This window comes from Lissotriton helveticus, chromosome 7 (genome assembly GCF_964261635.1).
Source record: "Lissotriton helveticus chromosome 7, aLisHel1.1, whole genome shotgun sequence".
In the NCBI taxonomy this organism is placed as follows: domain Eukaryota; kingdom Metazoa; phylum Chordata; class Amphibia; order Caudata; family Salamandridae; genus Lissotriton; species Lissotriton helveticus.
In genome coordinates, this window is record NC_136068.1 from 964,269,861 (window position 1) to 964,290,465 (window position 20,605).

Consider the following 20,605-nt stretch of genomic DNA (forward strand, 5'->3'; position numbering starts at 1 on the left):
ATCATATATGTCTCAATATTTCTGTTTGCCACTACACCTCTCATTCCAGTGGTAGTCTGACCATTTCCTTGATGAGCTTCTGTAAAGTCTGAATTCATGTTAAAAAATCCTCCTTTCCTTGCTGCTTCCATCTGAGCCAACATCAATTTCTCTTAACTTTTTGTGACATGAATCAATATCATCACTACAGTATTTTGCATAACGAAGAATCTCGTCAATTGACTTACTCTGCCAACAAATTAAATGTTGCTGAATCATGGCACTTATTTCTGGTCTTAATCCATGCACAAACCGATACACAAAATGTCCCATATCTTTCTCAGTGATATTCTCAATGCCGCTGTACTGTTTAAACACCTGTTAAAGCCTCTCAAAGTAAACCTGCACTGATTCTTTCAATTCCTGAGTAGTTCTGTCTATTATCAGCCAATCTGTTTCTTTCGGTGAAATTTTCCCTTTCAAATAAGTAATGACCTGATTGTATTTTTTCTTGACTTCTTCCGACGGTTCTCCTGTTTTTGGATCTCTTGGATACTCTTCTTTTGGCCAATCTACAGCAATTTTACACTCAACCCACAAATTAGTCGGAACTATAATATCAAACAAGCCATCCAAATCCTTCCACAAAACTTTCGAAACCTGCACAAACGTCTCCACTTGTGTGTACCATTCCAATGGTTTTTATCTCAACCTGGGAAAATCATTCGTAAATGAAAATATATCATGGCTTGACCATAGGACGTGAACAAACCTACCTCCTGATACTTCTCTCATAAAATATACCATCGTATCAGCTGTTCCAGTTCCTGTTTGCCTCACAGGATACAGTGGTAAAGCCACTGAAGTCACTATTTTGTCTTCCTTCTTTTTTGCCCATCTGCCTTCCCATCGATCCAATTCACCCCAACGCTTTAGTGTGTTAATAATCTCTTTGATCTGCAAACTCTTTCCTGAAACATTCAAATTCTCAAAATCTTTGTCACTAAAATCTAATCTATATGTCTTTTGCAAAGCCTTCGATATTTTCTATAGCAACTCCATATGTTTGGGCAACTTCAGCAAATTTCTCATGGAAATGTCTCTCTCTCGGAGTAATATTCTTACACATAAAGAGCAATTCTTCATCCTGATATTTACTTAAACTTACTGGACTAATTGCTCCCAAAATCATTTCTTCCAAATCCGCTTTTAACTTGTTCACATCTATACTCAAATCAGTTTTCTGTAAACTACACCTATACACTATTTCTTTTATCCACTCATCTAGTTCTTCCGGAGAAGGACCCATAGATCCTTTAGTATCCTCACTAACTCCACCGGATCCTCCTGATGTTGATGTCACTCTTTTCTCATTTTGCAACATTCTTCTTGAATCTACAAATGCACCTCTTTTTGGGGTCTCAAATGATTTTCCCGATGTGGATATTATTTGTTCTAACCCATCACCCATCTCTGTACTTGAATTTACTCTTTTATTCTCTCTGATCCTTGGTTCATTACATTCATTCTATGTATTCCACATGAAACTCCTCATCCATCATTGTATAAAGGAACAATAGGACCAATAGTCACTGGAACTGACACAATATCTGGGTTCATTGGTGTTACCATTCTCGGCAAATCTTCACTAACTGGGATTTGATTCTGACTTACAGGAGTTTTCTCTTGTGTCATTTCTACCTGTACTAATGGAGCACTCTGTAAATAATTTGTCTCCACTGAAATCTGTTCCTCATGTTAAGGCGGAGGTCTATTCATCAATAGTTCATTTAAAAGTTTGTCATCTATGTCATCAGTTCCCTCAACGAATTCAGTATTTCTAGATTTCTGTTCCTCAATATTCTTCTTTTTCTCCTTAGATTTCTCTCCCACATTAGTCTCAGCTACCATAACTGGGAACATTTGTGTTCCTTCAGTTATAGCTCTTCTCCACATTATCTTTTGAGCATCCCACTTTGCTTCTGAATACCGGGGCGGGAGCGTGGAGCTGCACTGTGGTTTACACCAGATCGCGCGACATGGGCCTCCGATGTGACTTGGTTGATTCAAGGCCAATAACGAAGATCCCTGGCTGCAACAGGGCACATGCACACAGCGTCGCTGAGACTCTCATGAGCCTCGGGGGTGCACGGTCACAGGGCAATCCTCACAAAGGTCTCAGGCTACACAAAGCACACGCACACATCGTCATCGTCGCTGAGACTCACTTAGACTCTTGGCGCCCCCAATCACAGAGCAATTCTTCAGAGGGTCTCAGGCTGCAAAAAACACACGCACACAGTGTTGCTGGGACACAGTTGAACGTCTGGTGCCCACGATCACAGGGCAATTCTTCAGAGGGTCTCAGGCTGCAAAAAGCACACGCACACAGCATCGCTGAGACTCACTTGAACTTCTGGTGTACACGGTCAGAGGGCAATTCTCACAAAGATCTCAGGCTGCACGAAGCACACACACACAGCATCGCTGAGATTCACTCAGACTCCGGGTGCACGCGATCACAGGACAATCCTCACGAAGGGCTCAGGCTGCAAAAAGCACAGCGTCGCTGAGACTCGATTGGACTCCAGATGCCCACGATCAAAGGGCACGGCTTACGAAGGTCTCAGGCTGCAAAAAGCACATGCACACAGTGTCGCTGAGACACTTCTGGAAACTTTTGTGTTCCTGAGTTTCCACACAGGGAGCCAGCTCACCTCGGGCCCTTTGGGTTAAGTTACTTCAGGACACAGCACAACAAAGTTCTTTCAAGCAGGGTGACACAGCACACAGCAAAGTCCCTTTAACCTCTTCCTTGGTTAAAGCAGCAAACTGCAGGCCAGCCCCAGAACATGCAGCAAGGATCAGTCCTTTCCTTCAGTCTATGTAGCTGTTTCTTCCATGGCAGTGGTTCCTCTTGACCATGAAGTAGTTTTCAATCCTTTTCAGTCTTGATCATTCCAATTCCAACGTTCAGGGGTTTCAACTCTCATAGTTATACCCCTAAATGTCTTTGAAATCTTTGTGTTCAGGGGGGCACTGACTCCTGTCCAAACCAGTTCTGGGTGTCTCGCTGCCAGTGACACCTTCTTCCTTTGATAGCGGGTGTCTGGATCCTTCATCACTCAGCAGGGGATGGAGCCATTGTTTTATGGCTGCAGCCCAGGCCTCTTCGCATCTAGGGGCTACTCCTCATCACTACACCCCAGTTGCAGGTCAGCCTGTTGCTGTCTCACCTCCTTCCCTGGATAAAGACATTCACCAGATGCTATCACTCTCAGATCCAGACAGTCAATCCACAACCAGGCAGAGACACACAGAAATGTTAGAGCACAAAAACCCAACCACTTCTAAAAGAGTGGTTTCTAAACACAGTGCAAAAGCCACCTTCACAAAAAGATGTGTTATTGAATTGTGAGTTCAAGCATACTAAACTTTACCTCTTCATCTTAAGCCTTTGGGAAGATAGACTGGAAAACATATTACACAGCCTCCCTATTCTGTCCTATGGGCAAGATGGCCTTTCAACAGTAAAAAACGAAATGGAGAGTATTTCACTGTCAGGACATGGTACACACCTCAGTACTTGTCCTACCTTTCACCTACACTGCACCCTGCCCAGGGGGTACCTTGGACCTACCATAGGGGTGTCTGATTTGCATAGAAAGGGAAGGGTAAGGTCTGGCAAGTGGGTGCACTTTCATAACAACATGGCAGTTTACCAAACTGTGCGTAGGCACTGCAGTGGCAGGCCTGAGTTCTCTCTTTAAGGCTTCTTGTGTGGGTGGCACAATTAGTGCTGCAGGCCCCCTTGTAGCATTTGCATTACCAGCCCTGGCACACATAGTGCACTTTACTAGGGACTTTACCAGTAAGTTAAACATACCAATCATGGCCAACCAATTACCATTCTACTTTACACAGGGAGCACTTGCACTTTGACACTGATCAGCAGTGGCAAAGTGCCCAAAGCATCTAAGCCAGTAAAACGAAATCCATCACAGCATCAAAAATAAAGGAGGTAGAGGCAAAAAGTCATAGGTAATCACACCAAGAAATGCCAGGTCTAACACATATACTGAGAATTTCTTTTACTTCCATCAAAATCTCGACCAGTTCGATTTTACCCTCACTCGAGTAAAAACTCTCAGGACTGCTCCAGATGCGCTTTCTGAAATAATCCTCACTATTCACCCTTCAAGATTCCCTGTGCAAGTACCCAGAATACGACCATTGCTCAGCACTGCACTGCAGGGAAGGCATGGCTTGGCAGTTCGGGCTGGACTGTTCCCATGAGGCACAGGGTCAGACTGATTTGCATATGGCCATGTCTGAACTGGGGTGGCAGAGTGGGCTAAAGAACGGTGATGGATTAAACCCAGATCTGTTGACTGGGTGTGAGTGTTTGATTGGTTCAGATGCTCCGTCCATCACTACCCCCTTTTGTACCACTTTGTTCGCCATAAGTTGGCAGGGTATGCTCAGACGTGAGTCCCTTGCTCACTTTGCCACTGGATTCAAGCAAGCCGGGCTGAAGACTGCTGAAATGCCAGAAACCGGTCCTCGGAAGCTTGTTTCCGGTCCAGGGAAGGCATGGCTTGGCAGTTCGGGCTGGACTGTTCCCATGAGGCACAGGGTCAGACTGATTTGCATATGGCCATGTCTGAACTGGGGTGGCAGAGTGGGCTAAAGAACGATGATGGATTAAACCCAGATCTGTTGAATGGGTGTGAGTGTTTGATTGGTTCAGATGCTCCGTCCATCACCACCCCTTTTGTACCACTTTGTTCGCCATAAATTGGCAGGGTATGCTCAGACGTGAGTCCCTTGCTCATTTTGCCACTGGATTCAAGCAAGCCGGGTTGAAGACGGCTGAAATGCCAGAAACCGGTCCTCGGAAGCTTGTTTCCGGTCCAGGGAAGGCATGGCTTGGCAGTTCGGGCTGGACTGTTCCCATGAGGCACATGGTCAGACTGATTTGCATATGGCCATGTCTGAACTGGGGTGGCAGAGTGGGCTAAAGAACGGTGATGGATTAAACCCAGATCTGTTGACTGGGTGTGAGTGTTTGATTGGTTCAGATGCTCTAATCATCACCACCCCCTTTTGTACCACTCAGCACTGCATCAACAGCAGACAACACAACTTAGTGTATGCCACACTAATACTGCCCTTAGGCTTATCCCAATATCTTAGGCCAATGACAGACCCTTAACTTCCATTAAGGTCAACGATGGACCACAACATGGAACATAAAGGTATGTTTTTATAGTCCGTCAATGTCTCTTAATTCCGTCTACTCATTATCTAGTATTTTTTGTCAAAATTAACCATTCTCAGCTACCAGAAATCTGATCCAGTGGAAGTTGTGTAAATGTATAATCCTTCACAAGTACCATCAACATAAATAATTTACTATAACCATTAATTTTGGCCCTTGAAAATTCCACAACGGTTTACAACTCAGAAGGGCCTCCAATAGATCTTTTTGTTGATCTAATAGGGACTCAGATAATTAGAGACAGAAAACATTTCCTTCATGAGGACCTATAATGAAGTAATGCCTGTCTAACCTCAATAATCAAACATATCATGTCAAAACTCAACTCAGTATATTTATCAAAGAACTTTTATCTAAACTTCAGTAATGAAATGATCAATACACAAAAATACATTAGAAATGTCAGATCTTTGTTATTTCAATGCATACAGGTAATTTCACAATAGAGACACAAATCAAAGCAAGAATATATCAAATAAAATCAATATACTGGTGCGGAAAGAGAGAGAGAGAGGGAGACAAAGATAATATTTCATTACAGTATTAGTATGCAATTCAAGATTCATATGAACCTAGGATCATGAACTAATGTACAGCAGGTAATAGTCTGAAATCGCCAACACTTCAACTGAAGAGGTTTAGCTTGAGCAATGTCACCAACCGATGAAGTGCAAGGCAATCAGGATAGTTTGGTTCAGGAAAAATCAAAGTTTGGACTGACAGAATGTCATGCCCATATTTTGTAAGGATAATAGCCAGCCAGAGAAGCATCGAACAGCAACACCAGCAATAATAGGAATGGCAGGCGGCAATTCTTTTCTCACAGGATAGTTATACCTCAGACGTTCACAATTCCAGCCCCCAATTGTAGCATTTTCACAGTTTTACACATTTCCATTGGTTAGGGGCCATGCTGTGATCCCTCTCCAGCCTAGTTCATCCGGAACTTTACCAAGATGACTTTGTTAGTCCATAAACATACTTTTCATCTCGAAAGCAGGAAACACATCTAAAGTTTTCCATATCCACGCACTCGCTTCTACATCAGCTTGCAACATAGTTGACACAATTACTCATAGAAAGAAATACTCTAACTGTAGTAAGGAAACTCTATTTGATAAACATTCAACTAAAGCAAAATAGATCTGCATTTTGTAATAACGAAGGACAAAATACATTTTTCTGAGGTCTGTGTTTGCAAAAGAAATATTACATTAACAGGTTAGAGACCTACATAGAAATTCACAAAATCTAAAGAATAAAACACACCAATGTATTAATATATAGGAAATAAAGTAGGCATAGAAAACAATATAAGATTAAAATGTAATTTTAATTACACCTATAAGCATAGTCTAAATAAATTCTCACTACAGATGTAAGCATTCACTATTTCTATTAGGACTTTCATGATCAAGGGAAACGTAAGCAAAAATCATTTTACTTTAAGCGTATTCATTATCATATTTCTATATTGCTGTTTGTAATTTTACTCAAACTATGTTCTTTAGTACATTTTAGTACGTTTTCTCTTATAACAAACATTTCTCATTACACTAGTCTGTAAGCTTTCTGCATGCTTTTACAATGTAGTTTCTTTTGAGAACTCTAAATGTGCTGTCTCTTCTGCATGTTTCTATGTTGTAATTTTGACGTTTTTCTTTTTAATTCACCACCGTTAGTCATTTTATAAAAATATACCTTTTAATTCATACTAAATGAGCAGACTTGATCAAGCTAAATGATTCTGAAATATTCTTGCTCCATCAGAGCACACAGCTACAGCAACATTCTGGGGGAATGTCACACTATTATTTCTTTATCTTTTGAGAGGCAGGGATTAATATCTAATGATATACCCCCTGTGTGTGTCTTTGATAAACACATAAAAATTAAAAAGCAGGCCGGTGTATCAAAGTGATGTGACAGGAGTTCAAATAAAAAAAAGTGAGGTGTGTCAAGGAAGTGCCTCACGTAGTCAACACCCTAGGAGCAGTTGGCAGGTACTCACCAATTAGCTCATTGTGTCATCATTGGCACTTCCTAGACAGAAACGAAAAACCAACTCCCAAAAACATATATGTGAGAAGAAAGCAATGTGTCAAGAAGGTAATATTTGTCCAAATCCAAATAATTATTTATTTATTATTTGAGAATTTTATAAAGCGCGCAGCGGCCCCAACGGGGCGTCCCGGCGCTAAGAACTTCCGAAAACAAAGAAAAGTAGAGGCCACGGGGTTCGAAATCCAGATTTAAGAGAAAAAGAGGAGTGTTTTCAAGGATTTACGAAAAGCAGATTCTGTCTGGCAGGTACGAAGGCTAGAGGGAGCTTGTTCCAGCGCTGAGAGGTGCAAACCTCAAAGGTTTTTCCGCCTGCCCGAGAACGTTTGAAACGGGGAATTTCCAGGAAATGAAGTGTGTTGGATCGTAAAGTCCTGGAGTTGGCATAAGGTCGCAGAATGTTTTTTAGATGTGCCGACCCACTGCCTTTTGATGCTCTGAAGGCCAGTACCATGGCCTTGAACACACATCTTTTATCTATAGGCAACCAGTGCAGTTTGCGGAGGTGGGGGGAGATGTGGTGCCTAGCAGGAATATTCTCCACCAGCCGAGCGGCGGCATTCTGGACCGTCTGCAGTTTATGGCAGAGGCCTGCTGTGATACCAAGGTAGAGGGCGTTGGCATAGTCCAGATGGGATATTATCAATGCCTGGATCACAGTTGTACGGCAGTCCGCCGGCAGATAGTTGATGAGTCGTTTGATGGTCCTGATTTTAGCGAAGCAGGAGGCTGCTACAGTTTGGACCTGCTTGTTGAAGCTGAGTTGGTTAGCCCAACGAACTCCAAGGTTTCTTACCGAGTCTTTGGGGGTGGGGGCTAGGCTCAGGTCTTCCGGCCACCACATGTTAGAATCTAGGGGGGATGGTGAATTAAAGAATAGGATCTCTGTTTTCCCAGCGTTGAGTCGGAGGGAGTTGGCATCCATCCACTTCGAGATATCTCTGAGACAGGATTTCAGTGGGTCAATGGCCGAAGCGGAAGGGGAGTCGAAGATGAAGAGAAGCTGAATATCGTCAGCGTAGGAGGTAGATTTGATCCCCGTCTGGGCAATCAATTTGGCCAAGGGGGTGAAGTAGACATTAAAAAGGAGCGGGCTCAAGGAGGAGCCCTGTGGAACTCCCCATTTAAGTGGTCTGGCAGGGGAAGTGTGCGGGGGAGTGAAGACCTGGTGTGTGCGGTCTGAGAGGTAGGAAGAGAGCCATTTCAGTACAGCACCACCCAGCCCGATGTTCTCCAGCCTTTTCAGCAGAATGTTGTGAAAGACGGTGTCGAATGCTGCTGAAAGGTCCAGCAGCACTAACACCGCCCTTGACCCTCGGTCAAGCGTCCATCTTACCGTGTCAGCCATTTCAACGAGGGCCGACTCGGTGCTATGGCCTGATCTGAAACCATGCTGTGAGTCGTGGAGTAGCCCATTGGTTTCGATGAAATTGGACAGCTGAGAATGAACCAGTTTTTCCAGGATCTTGGCTGGGGCGGGCAGGAGAGAAATGGGCCTGTAGTTGCTGGGGTCATCTGGGTCCAGGTTGGGTTTTTTTAGGATGGGGACTAGGGAGGCATGTTTCCATTTGGACGGGAAACAATCTGTTCTGAGGGAGTCGTTCCAGATGAGGTTGAGATGGGGGTTTAGGACGGGTGCAAGATTTTTGTTTTGTTTGGCTGGCCAAGGGTCGTTAGGTGAGCCTGATTTGCACTTGAGGAGTTCTGCCATGGAATCAGCTTCAGAAATAGTGGCAAATTCGAGTAGGGTAGGCTGCAGGGGAGAGGAGGTGATAATTTCCTCTTGTCGCCCTTCTGTGTTAGGGGTGGGGAAGGAGGAGAAGATAGCCTCAATTTTGTCCTCAAAGAATTGGGAGAGTTTGTCGCAGAGCGACTGGGAGGCGGGCTGGGTGCGAGTCAGCGCATTGGGGTTCGTGAAAGATCTCACTATATTAAAAATTTCTCTGGCGCCATTGCTGGCTAGTTTGATTCTGGAGGCCAGGTAATCCCGTTTGTGCTTCTCGATCATTCTCCGGTATTCCTTGAGGGCTAATTTATAGGTGGTTTTACTATCTAAGGAGTAATTTTGTCTCCAGAGGCGTTCGAGGGATTTACAGGAGGCCTTTTTCTGCCGGAGCTCGTCTGAGTACCAGGGTGCTGATGGTGCCGCCCTAAAGGTTTTGGTGGGTTTCAGCGGGACTAGTGTATCTAAGGCCTGAATAATCCATGCGTCCAGGTTGTGAATCTGTGAGTCCAGGTCAGATGAAAAAGGGGGAAAGTTTTTTTTTTTATGTTTCAGGAGCATTTCCGGGGTGATGCGACTCCAGTTTCTGCCAGATGATTTGGGGGTGATAACGGGTCTGATGTGGGAGGGAATGTCAATCTCAAAAGGAATAAGAAAGTGATCCGACCAAATGACCGGAGTGGGGGGAGAGGTTCGGATGGAAGGTAGATTGGAGCAGATCAGATCTAGGGTGTGACCAGCTTTATGCGTGGGTAAGGTAATTAGTTGGACTAGGTTACAAGTGGCTAGCGTAGAGATGAAATTGCTGCTATGTGCGCAAGAATCGTTATTGACGTGGAGATTAAAGTCTCCTAAAGCGGTGAAGTTGGCGTAGCGTGTACTAAGCTGGATGAGATAGTCTGCCAGAGCCAGTAGATGAGAGGTGTTGGAATGCGGGGGACGGTAGATAAGAATTCCGGAGCAAGAGGAGGAAGGGGAGGTTTGGACGCTGAAGGGTAAGCCTTCGATACAGTCAATTTGTTCAAATGGGGGAAGAGTGACAGTCCATTTGGACTTGTGGATTAGGGCAACACCACCTCCTATTTTACCGTTGGGTCTGTTTGCACAGATGATGTTGTAGCCCTCCGGCAGAGCAAGGGAGATGGCAGGATTCGTGGTGTCGTTCAGCCACGTTGGCGTTAAAAAAAGCAGATCCCAGCTGTTGTCTCGAAGGGACTGCCAGATGTCAATGGCGTGCTTGCTCAGTGATCTGCAGTTGATCAATGCAGCTCTGAGGATCACGGAAGATTGGGCTATGCGTAAAGAGGAGTGGTTCAGGGCGAGGGCCGTCCTGATAGGAGTGTCTAGGACAGGGAGGGAGAAATTGCATATAGTGCAGACAAGGGCCTGGTGCCGAGCAATGGGGGGGGGGGGGAAGGCATGTTGCACAATGGGGGGGTTTCAGTGACAGCAGCTAGCTCCTTCCGAGTGTATGTTGCGGAAATATGGCTAGTAGGACAGAGATGAGGGCCGGCCCCGGTCGCGTCCTGATCGCGGACGAGCACAGACGAGCTTGCCTTAAGCGCGCCTTTGGCGTGCAATCGGCGCGCCCGCTGCGCTCGTCCGCTGCGCTTCCGGTACAGGCACATCTTTATGAGGATGTGAGGAGGGGGGGGGCGTGGCCTCGGAGTGGGCGTGGCCCAGTCAGGACAAGGGGAATGGCGGTAGTGGAGAACGGCGATTTCGCCCTTTCCAGCGTTCGTTATGCTGGAAAAAGGGGTGCCTGCACACAGCACTCGTATAGCAGGAGGGGTGAGTGAAATTGTAAAAAAGCGATCAAAATACAAATTTTTTTAACACCAGAGCAAAGTGCTAGATCTAAGTAGCGTCTCCCGGCTGTGCCTCAGGAGGATTATCAAAGTGGTCTGCGCACTAGCATATCAGCGCGCGATCAAAATACAATTTTTAAAAACAGAGCAAAGTGCTTGATCTGAGTAGCGTCTCCCGGCTGAGCCTCAGGAGCGTTTAATAATAATATAATTAATCAATCAGATATTCAATCCCTAAAGACCCCGTAGAGAGAAGAGGTCAAATGTAGTTCCTCCAAAAGGTGAAAATGGAGTTACGGAAATACAGAACACCTATTTTTAGGTCGAGCTGGTAAACTGCATCCAAAGGATGCAGGTGTCCAGCTGGAGACCTAATGTTGTCTGTCTCGAGGGGAGGAAGGACAAGAGGGTGTTACGAGCTTGAAAGCGGCCGGATTTGGGTGCGCGAACGCGCACGTCACCTCCGTCCACGCGTGCGCACACAGCCAGCCACCACACGCGCGCTGCTTACTTTCACTTTACATCCCCCCACCAGTCATCGGATCTTTTTATACACGCATGCATGCATGCATACATACACACACACACAGACACACGCGCACACACAGGCACACACTCGCACACACACACACGCACACACACGCGTGCGCGCGCACACATGCCCCCCCTCCCTCACACCCCACTCACCGAGTTCTTTTCGTGTGTCCCTCTCTCCTTCGGCAGGCAGCGGCAGGCAGCGGGTCATCCTCAGCAGCAGGCTGGGCTCTCCACGAGCACGGGAGCCCCGCTAGCTGACACGCAAATCTTCCGGCAATCTTCCGGCTGACGGGCACAGGAGCGCTGCAGCACAGGAGCGCGGGGTAGGCTCCCGTCTGCTTCCTGTCTTTTTGCGGCCCCGCCCCCGTCCCAACACAGGTTGCCTGGCTTCCTGTACAAGCCGGGCTGCGGCGGTGAGTTTTTATTGTACTTGTTACCTTCATGACGTGTCCACTCAATGTTTCTAGACTCAGTGGGAACACATGCAACTTGTCAGAGCCTTTCAGTACTTCCCTCATTCTGATCGATCTCGCTTCGCTTCACAGGCGATGCAGAACACCCATGAACTTTTCCTCTTGTCACTTGCTTCAACGGTGCTTCTAAAGATCAGTCAGCTCACCGCCTCATTACTTTGCTGCAATATATCATTCCCCTGAACATCTGTGCACATCTGTTCCCTCCACTGCAGGATGTTGGCTTCCCACGCTTTCAATCCATCACATCGCTCTGTTTTCTGATTATGACTGTGCTCAGTGTCTGCATATTTTCACCATTTCTACACGTTTATACGAGCCCAACATTTTCAAATCTTTGGGCCAGAATTGCTACCCACCTGACGCTTTCCGCATTTGCATGCGTCAAGGGCTTAAACATTTGATTAAAGTCATTCGCTCTAATGTTTTTATGTTTTTTCGTATATCTTAGAGTGAAACTCCAATAAACGAAAAGCCCTGTAATAGGATTGCTAGCTTAAAAGTTTACTTTGTTTATACAAGATTATGACAGTCTTCCTTTATCATCGCCCCAGTTCAATGTAACCATCAAATCGACCATTGTTAAATAAACCCTTCACTGCACTATACATTGAGAAGATAAGGTATTTGAAGCCCATTAACGCTGTCACGTTTTCGATCCTGATAATTCTGTTGTGTCAAGATATGGGGAATAGATTCTTTAGAAAGTTGAGTGCCTGGTAGATCTATTGCTAACTATGTTCGGATGTTTTCAGTGACCATTGTGCGTCAGTTGCATTTCTCACACCACATGCTGCAAGTGTGTTATTATTGTGTCCACCTTCAGGGCTACAGGAATCGACCCAGAGATGCTGGGATTCGATCTGCTAGCTCCTTTTACAACTTCAGTTCTGCCTTCTCTTAAGTCCCTCTTGTACAATCACAGGCGAAGTGTTCTAGTATTGTCTTTGGGCACTTACCAAAACATATTGGTGGATGATATAACCGTGATATTTCTTTAAAGGGTATTTTTGATATTCAGTGAGTTATTGTAACTACTAATGAAAGCTTGTTGGAGACTGAAGCCTGCGCGTAAATAACAAAATCACACTGTTTATGAGCGGTTTGCAAACCAAAAAATACTTCCTAGGGAAAATATAGCCTGCTAGTCTCCGGCCGAGCCAGCACTCGAACAGTTTTCGAAGTGCACGTAAAGGCAACTGGGAACCTTTCCAGGAGGGCGGATGAGACGCCATGTGTGTTTAAAACCTATGTCGGAAGCCAATTCAATTAGTTTACATACACTTGCTTTGTAAATGCAAAGGGACTCTCTGCCTCGCCTTGAGGTTATATTGCAAATACATGCATTGCAAGAAATGTGTCTGACTCATTGTAATGATAGTAAAGAGTAGGAGAGCGAGTAAAGATTGGAGGAATTCACGTTCTGTTTTTTTCAAGATGAGAACTAAAGGCAAGTGTTACTGTGATCCAGTTTAATGGGATTAATTAAAGTGGTGGCATCTTCTTCCTAATGGTGATGAAAGAGACACGTAAGGTGGGAGATGCCACTTAGGGAAGAAAATGACAACTTCAATTTTTCTTTTACCGTAGCCGTTTTGTGCTGATGTAAAATGTCTGCCACAATTAAGTCATTAAACTTAGTCGCTCAGTGCATTTCCGGTGTGATATGGTCACTCATCGAAGTCAGTGTTTTCCAAACTGAATTGCTACTCGCCTTTTTGGTAGGTAGTGAAAGTACAAGACATACATAAAGATGCCTTTAAACTCTGTATTTAATTCGTTACATTTGCTGCACTTCAAAGATCGGTCAAATGACAGGATATGTCTTCTGATAAATTGCTGATCTAACACATTGTTGTTTATAAACTCTAACTTTGCAATTTGAGAAAGAAAAGTAAGGTATAATATGTGACAATCTTGCTGAAGTACAGGGAATGTGAACAGAAATGCTGTATGATTATTGTAGTGCAACAACATTTAAATACCTCTAAATGAACTGCTCGCGTTCAGAATCAAGCACGTTTTTTTTCTAGTTCTGCAGTGTGATGGTAGCAAAGATTTTAATCGGATCAAAGCAAAGCAAGACTTGGTGATGCACTAATGATAAAAATCCTCTGAAACCCAATTTCCACACATTAGCATGTGTGTGCAATATAGTTTAATCAGTCAAACTATGTCTACAAATTTAGTGGCTATTTCAATAGAAAATGTGTGGTCTGAAAATGACGTTGTGCTGCCGCTCAATGCTTTTGTTACATTAAAAATATTGCCTGCCTCATAGCCATTAAAGATAGGTGGTTCACAAAAGTTTGTCGTTCTGAAAAGTGGGTTGTGGTTCTAAAGTTTGTAAGGCACTGGTCTGAACGCATCCTCATATACGGCTAGTGACTTCGTTGTTGAACTCTCACTATTGTTTGGGAAACTTGAAAATGGCATTAAAAATAAATATGGATCAAGAAAATGTAATTTGAAGGCTCTACTCTAAGAAATGCATTAATTACATTAAGTTGCAAGGTGTTATTCAATGTTACCACAGTACAATATAATTTGAGAAATCTCTGTTTATTACCTTGCAAGTTCCATGCTCTGTCACTTTTCTGAAGAGAATAGTGGCCCTTGCTTAAGATATTTTGTACATCGCAGATTTCAACCTTTGTGTATTTTAGTTTCTTTAAAGCACTCCAGCCACAGTGCTGTTTGCCACCTTCGGTGATTGGAGGAGTTAGAAGTTGGAGACAAGTTGTTGCCTCAGATAAGTCATTGGGGCGGGAGAATACATTGAAAGTCATCAGTAATTTCAACAGGGCAGTGTCTTGGAATGCCTGCAATCGGGAGGTGTAAGGCTTTAACTTTAAGCTAGTGCCATTATAAATTATAATAACTTTAATTTAAGTATTAATTATTAAAAAAAAAATAAAACCCATTGTTGTTTGTAATATCAATACATGTAAGTCACGTAAATACAACACATATTGCATTACAAATGCTATAGGTGTCACATTTGCAAAAGTTATAACTATTGGCATTGTAAATGACAACGCTATTAATTTCGGTATTTTCAAAAATAAAACATTAATAAAAAATGTGTCGTTTACAATACCAATAGCTCAAACTTTCCTAATACGAGACCTATTGCATTGCAAATGCTTGTTTATTTTTGTGGTATCCATACTCATTTAAAACATTCTCATTGTGTTTTGACACATTGCTTCCTTCTCACATATATATTTTTGGGAGTTATTTTTTTAAATTTTGATTTAAACACCTGACAAACAATGCTTTGATACACCGGCCTGCTGTTTAATTTTTATGTAATTTTGAAGTAATGGTGTGGCTTTCCCCCAGAATATTGTCGTAGCTCTGTGTTCTAAAAAAAAAAAAAAAGAATTCTCTTGGTCACCTTCCTGGCCTTTAAATGCAGAGCCACACCTGGGTTCAATATGTTTCAGCCATTTTACCAGTGCTAAGTTCATTAGATGAAAAAGGACCTAAATAGCCAAGAACCGAATAATAAGTAAGAACTAATGTCTCTTTGTGTACAGGACACTTTTCAATGACTTTCTAACTTGATTTTACCTTTCTCTTTAAATTTCCAGGTACTAGCTGAAGTTGTGTAGGGAGCTACAGCTACCCATATACCGAGTTTGACTAAGAGCAGCTTTGAAGAGAAAGAGTACTTTTAAGAGTGAAAGTGTCTATTTCAATCGCTGCTTGCTTGAACCTCTTCAGTGACTTTGTGGTGAATCGCCCACCTGCTGCCTGAATGTTTCTCCAGGGCATAACCATCAACAGGAGCTTGCTTCCGCTTTGTGCTGCTGTGATTGCATTCCGATACAGGCACCATCTGCTTAAATTATGCCAGACACTAATTCCATGGAAGGGCTGGAGATCGTGTCCGGATCCTCCAGGTGGGGAGAAGCTTCTCTGCTGCTATGTGATGAACAACTCAGTGCATGGTCAGCCCGAGAGTGTCCTGCAGACATTTGAAGAATGGATTAAGGAACCGGGGCATGGAAAGGAGTATACCCGAGTCTCCCGAAACCTTCTGGGACCTTAGAAAGGTACTGAGGCATTGTGAGAAGATGGTATCAAAGTTAAGCATGTACAACATGAGACAGAAAAGAGCATGAGATTTTTCAATGAATCAGTGGGAACTGCAGGCTGTTGTCAACTAAAAAGGCATATGTTCATTCTGAAATGGAAAAAGTAACTCAATGTAAGTTACTGATGTTCCAATGTAGGGAATTCCATAGAGGTATCTGTGCATTAGAAGGTTTAGCTTCTAGAGAAAAGCCACAGAACTTAGGAAACAGATGACATCCAACAAACCACATACAACACAGCTCAGATGTGTTTTATAGCTGGGCATCACAAAGCTCACAAAAGTTTTGTCAACTATAACAATAAACAAGCACAGCCACCAACAGAACATTTTGGCCTGAGCAATTCACACACATCCAATGCAGTCCAAAACACCATGGAGTTGGACAGTACCAACGTCACAACAGAAATCGACTCCTCATGAAACGATGTACTCTCCAAGGACACACAAAATACACTAAATCAGCATCTACCCAAAACTCCAAAGACAGACTGACTTAAAGGGATGCCGTGGATGTAACAAAACTCCATAGCCGTAGCTCCCTTATAGACTTACTCAGAGGTGGACAGTGCATATACCGATCACTCAAATAGCACAAAGGAAAAATTGGTAAAGATCACTGACTAGACAAACTTCAGCAACACTCCCACTACAGCACACTTATAACCAAACATATATGTATAAGGTTAACCAAAACCACACTACAACCCAATCTTTCACATTCCTTTATACTCGCCACGAGTAATCCTCCCTTATTCTGTGTTTAGATTTTGTCTGTTCAAGGTGATCATGATGTGACTCTTTTACAATTCTGTCTCTCAAAGTTCATGGTGGTGTAGCCACTCCATCATTGAGCCATAATTCACCTCTCCTATCCAGTATTTGTTTCTCTTACACATGCTTCCTTAAGGCCCATTTCTTCCATTCATTCCGCTCTTTGTTACTATACCGTTGTGAAATTCTGACATCATTATCTCCACCTACAAGTTTATTCTCCCCATATCTTGCCCGTATCTACAATCTGCCACTCGATTTTCTTCCCTAGACCTGTTTGTTCAATAACACTTCTATGTAAAGCAAGGTTCTGAATTTCTTCACTACTCAAAATCCCATCAATGCCTCTTTCTCAGTTACACTGTACTTTTGTTCAAGCTCGATCAAAAGTCCAGACACAAACTCTGTGGCCACATTTCCTTCATTCCCTTCTAACACTGCTCCAAATCCTGTTATACTGGCATCTATAATCAAAATACATTTCTTACTTACATGAAATCTTTCCAACATGGATGTACAACTTAAATCCAATCAGCCACAAAAAAACATTTGTTCCTTATTCATTCATGTCAGAGATTCTAACATTGTCGTTTCCATGGGTCTTATTAATTTCCACTGATTTTGTGTCCAAGGTTATCCACCTTTTGTCTCAAAATTTGCTTTTGTCTAACTCCAGCATTAAGCCTCAGTCCTTGAGAATTTTTAAGACTCAACTGCTTTTCATATTCTTGAACACCGTTACCCAACAATAAAACATTATTTTTAAAAATACAGTTCCGGTACTGCATTGTTGCATTCACGTCTGGGACACTGACACCAAGCCAAAAGGCATCCTGCAAATCCTGAATGATCCTGGTGAAATGAATTTGGTAATTTACCAGGATACAGCCTGATCTGGTGCCACAAGAAGTCTCAAGCGTAGAAATTATCTTGCACACCAGTCAATTTAACCATTTCCCCAGTATTATGTAGGCGATACATATTCACCATGCCCAAATCACTGCAGAGTCTCTGGGCCTCATTGAGAGTATGGTGGATGGTCTGCCAGGTCAGAGAAGGGATGTCGTCCGTGCCTGACAGAAGACTACCCACCATTCTTAGAGAGCTCAACAAGTCAGGTGGATACCTCTGCTGCCTTGGTGGTGCTGCTGAAGGCTCTGAATCTTCTCTAAGTGGGTGTCATATTTAATGTGCATCAAAAGCGGACGTTTGTTATTGGAAAACACACGACAATTCCCCTGACGTGTTGGGGTAATTTCTTTGGTTAACCATTGGGGGTTATCCCTGGAAGTCCAGGATACAAAAAATATACGACAGAACCAGCACTGTCAGTAGACTGGACATTCAGTTGTACATTGTTCAACAGCTCAGTGACAGAAGAGCCTTCAATCAAAGGTTCCAAAGGCAGAGCCAGGGGAGGCTTGGTATTGTGAAACATTGTGCCTCCTCCAGTTCTGAGTCGAGCTGAGGAAGAGCGAGTTTGATAGATGTGCTGCATCTGCCAAACTTTAACTGAGGCCCTCATTCTTTCTTGCCGTTACAACTCGACTAATCCATTAGCTGGCCTTTGCTGGTCAGTGATACCTTTTTCACATAGCCAGTCTGATTGTTTTTCTATCGGCGTCTCTTAAGCAGGCTGGTATGTTACATACCTTTTGTGACACCGGAATACTTCCTTTTTGCATTTTAATCCGATATACACAACCTTTAAAAAATCCAAACACTTGCTGAAATTCCTTCATTTCGGAACCTTCATTAAATGTCTGCTCCCCACACTGCTGGACCGGAAGGTTAGCTTTGGGATCCAACCTTACGGTGTGGTCACAATAACAGTTCATAATTTTTCTTCGATACATATTTTCCCCCCCACAATCTTTGCTTCTCTAAACTGAATTTCTGTTTTAAAATCTCGATACATATAACTAGAATAACCTCCTTATCCGCCTTGACTTTTAGCTCCTTCACTCAAAATAGTTATTCGTTTCAAGAGGTCATAACAAACTCTGGAAGTGGTTGTCAGTTTAGAGACGCTGATCCTTCCTCATGATGATGTTCACGAAATTCATTACCACTTCATTCTTAGTACTTTCCTCATCTCCTTCAACTTCTCCCAAACACAGTTCCTCATTTTTATCAGGTATCTTTCCTATAATACATCTTTCTAAAGAACCTTGACCCATGCAGGACCTTGCTAGGTGTCCTCTTCAATCACACATGTTACACACTGCTTACACTACAGAATATCCTTCAGAAATTGCAAAAATACTTATCACTGCCACACTTACACATTTTCCGTGCATTCCTTTTGTCTTTGTCCCCTGTGCTTCCACTCTTCACCCCATTTTAATATACCTTCACAGTTAAACTCGCTGTTTCCCCAAACTTTCCTCAATCGCTCTCACAAACTCTTTTACACACTACATAGAATGTTCCACCCTTTTTGCATCATCATTACCTTCAATCTTTTTGGGATTGCATTTCGACCACAGTTCTTCATGTAGCTTTGGTGTGTTTATTTTTTACCCTTCAGCGTATCTGTTGAACCTTCAGAGCCCGGACATTGGTATACCACCAGTTTCTGCTCATCCATTCCTGTTCAATGATGCATCCTTTCCTACTATAGTCTTTCAACCTTAACCCTACGCCTTGCACAGTTATATCTTTTCTAACTTCTCCCTGCTGTTCCGTTCCTTTAAAACCCATTTGCATTGCCTTTAGGTACCAATGGCGAGCAGTCATAAGCCTCTCAAGGATGTAGTGTGGAGGTGCTCCAGCTAAGAGCTCGACAATCAGGCAACAGTGCAATAAACTAATGCCAGCCCTGTGCTTATTTAAGTACTTGATGCACAGTATAAGGTAATGCTGCATATCAACATACCCAAATACAATTTAGTGTCCCTGAACGCTATCCCACAGTGCTGAGCCACTAACAGCTATTTCCCCCCAGCTCTCTTGTTATCGAGATGGTCTCTCCTTTCAGGTTAAGACATTAGTGTGATTAGAGGTCCGGTGTAATTCTCACTACTTGATGAGCTTGCACTCAGTTTCTTATGACCCAGTCTTAAGTTTTTACCACATATAGTGGATAAGTCCTCGGGGCAGCCATCTGGCTTGTTCCTTTTGGGTTGTAGTGCACCAATTGGCAGCTCAGTTTAGGTGACCCTCAATGGCTGCTGGGTAGCCTGCCCTGTAGACGCAGTCAGTACTTCTGTTTGTCACAGGTAGTTGAGGCCCTGCAAGGGACAGTCATTGAAGTCTTGCTTAGGTTGGTCCTTCTGACTGTAATGCAGCTATGCAGAGGCCAAGTCTTTGGTGCTGATGTGGCAATACACAGGCTGATACTCTGCTTGCGATGCGGCCATGCACAGGCGGATCTTGATTTGTATTCATGTACCCTGCCAGGCCTTGGCAATCATGTTCCTAATCTTTGTGGTTTCCACAGAGAACTGCCATGGAGAGACTGCAGACCTGCCAACATAGGGGTCCACAGATTTCTGTCTTCTGGCTTCTTTTTTTGGGCACCCCACAGACACTGGGGCACGTTGCACCTCGATCCTCGTGGAAAGCCGTGCTGTCCGCAGGGTTGACCGATTCCTTCCCTCTCTCAGCAGACAGACAGGCTTATAGGAACTTCAGGATAGATATACCGCTTTCCCAAAACTGAGGTCATACGCATGTGATGCCCACTCAGCTCAGTTCTGGTTGCACAGTAGCCGTCTGAGTACTCTGTGAGGCACTACTTTCTTTGTTCATTGAAAACATGGAACTGAAATAACAAGTGGGGTACTGTGGTCTTGCTTTAATACTGCAAAATCAGAAAGGAGATGTGTATCCACAGTCTGCTTTGTCAGAACAGTTTTGGGGTAA

General features: G+C 43.5%; 1 pseudogene across 1 annotated transcript in view; it reads left to right on the top strand.

Annotated features, from left to right (window-relative positions):
• The window catches only part of LOC144767159 (transmembrane O-methyltransferase homolog), a 130,904-nt pseudogene that overhangs the window by 46,425 nt on the left and 63,874 nt on the right, over positions 1–20,605 (top strand). Inside the window, exon 2 of the transcript XR_013598083.1 lies at positions 15,459–15,923. The product of XR_013598083.1 is annotated as a transmembrane O-methyltransferase homolog (transcript). The remainder of the gene's footprint in view (positions 1–15,458; positions 15,924–20,605) is intronic.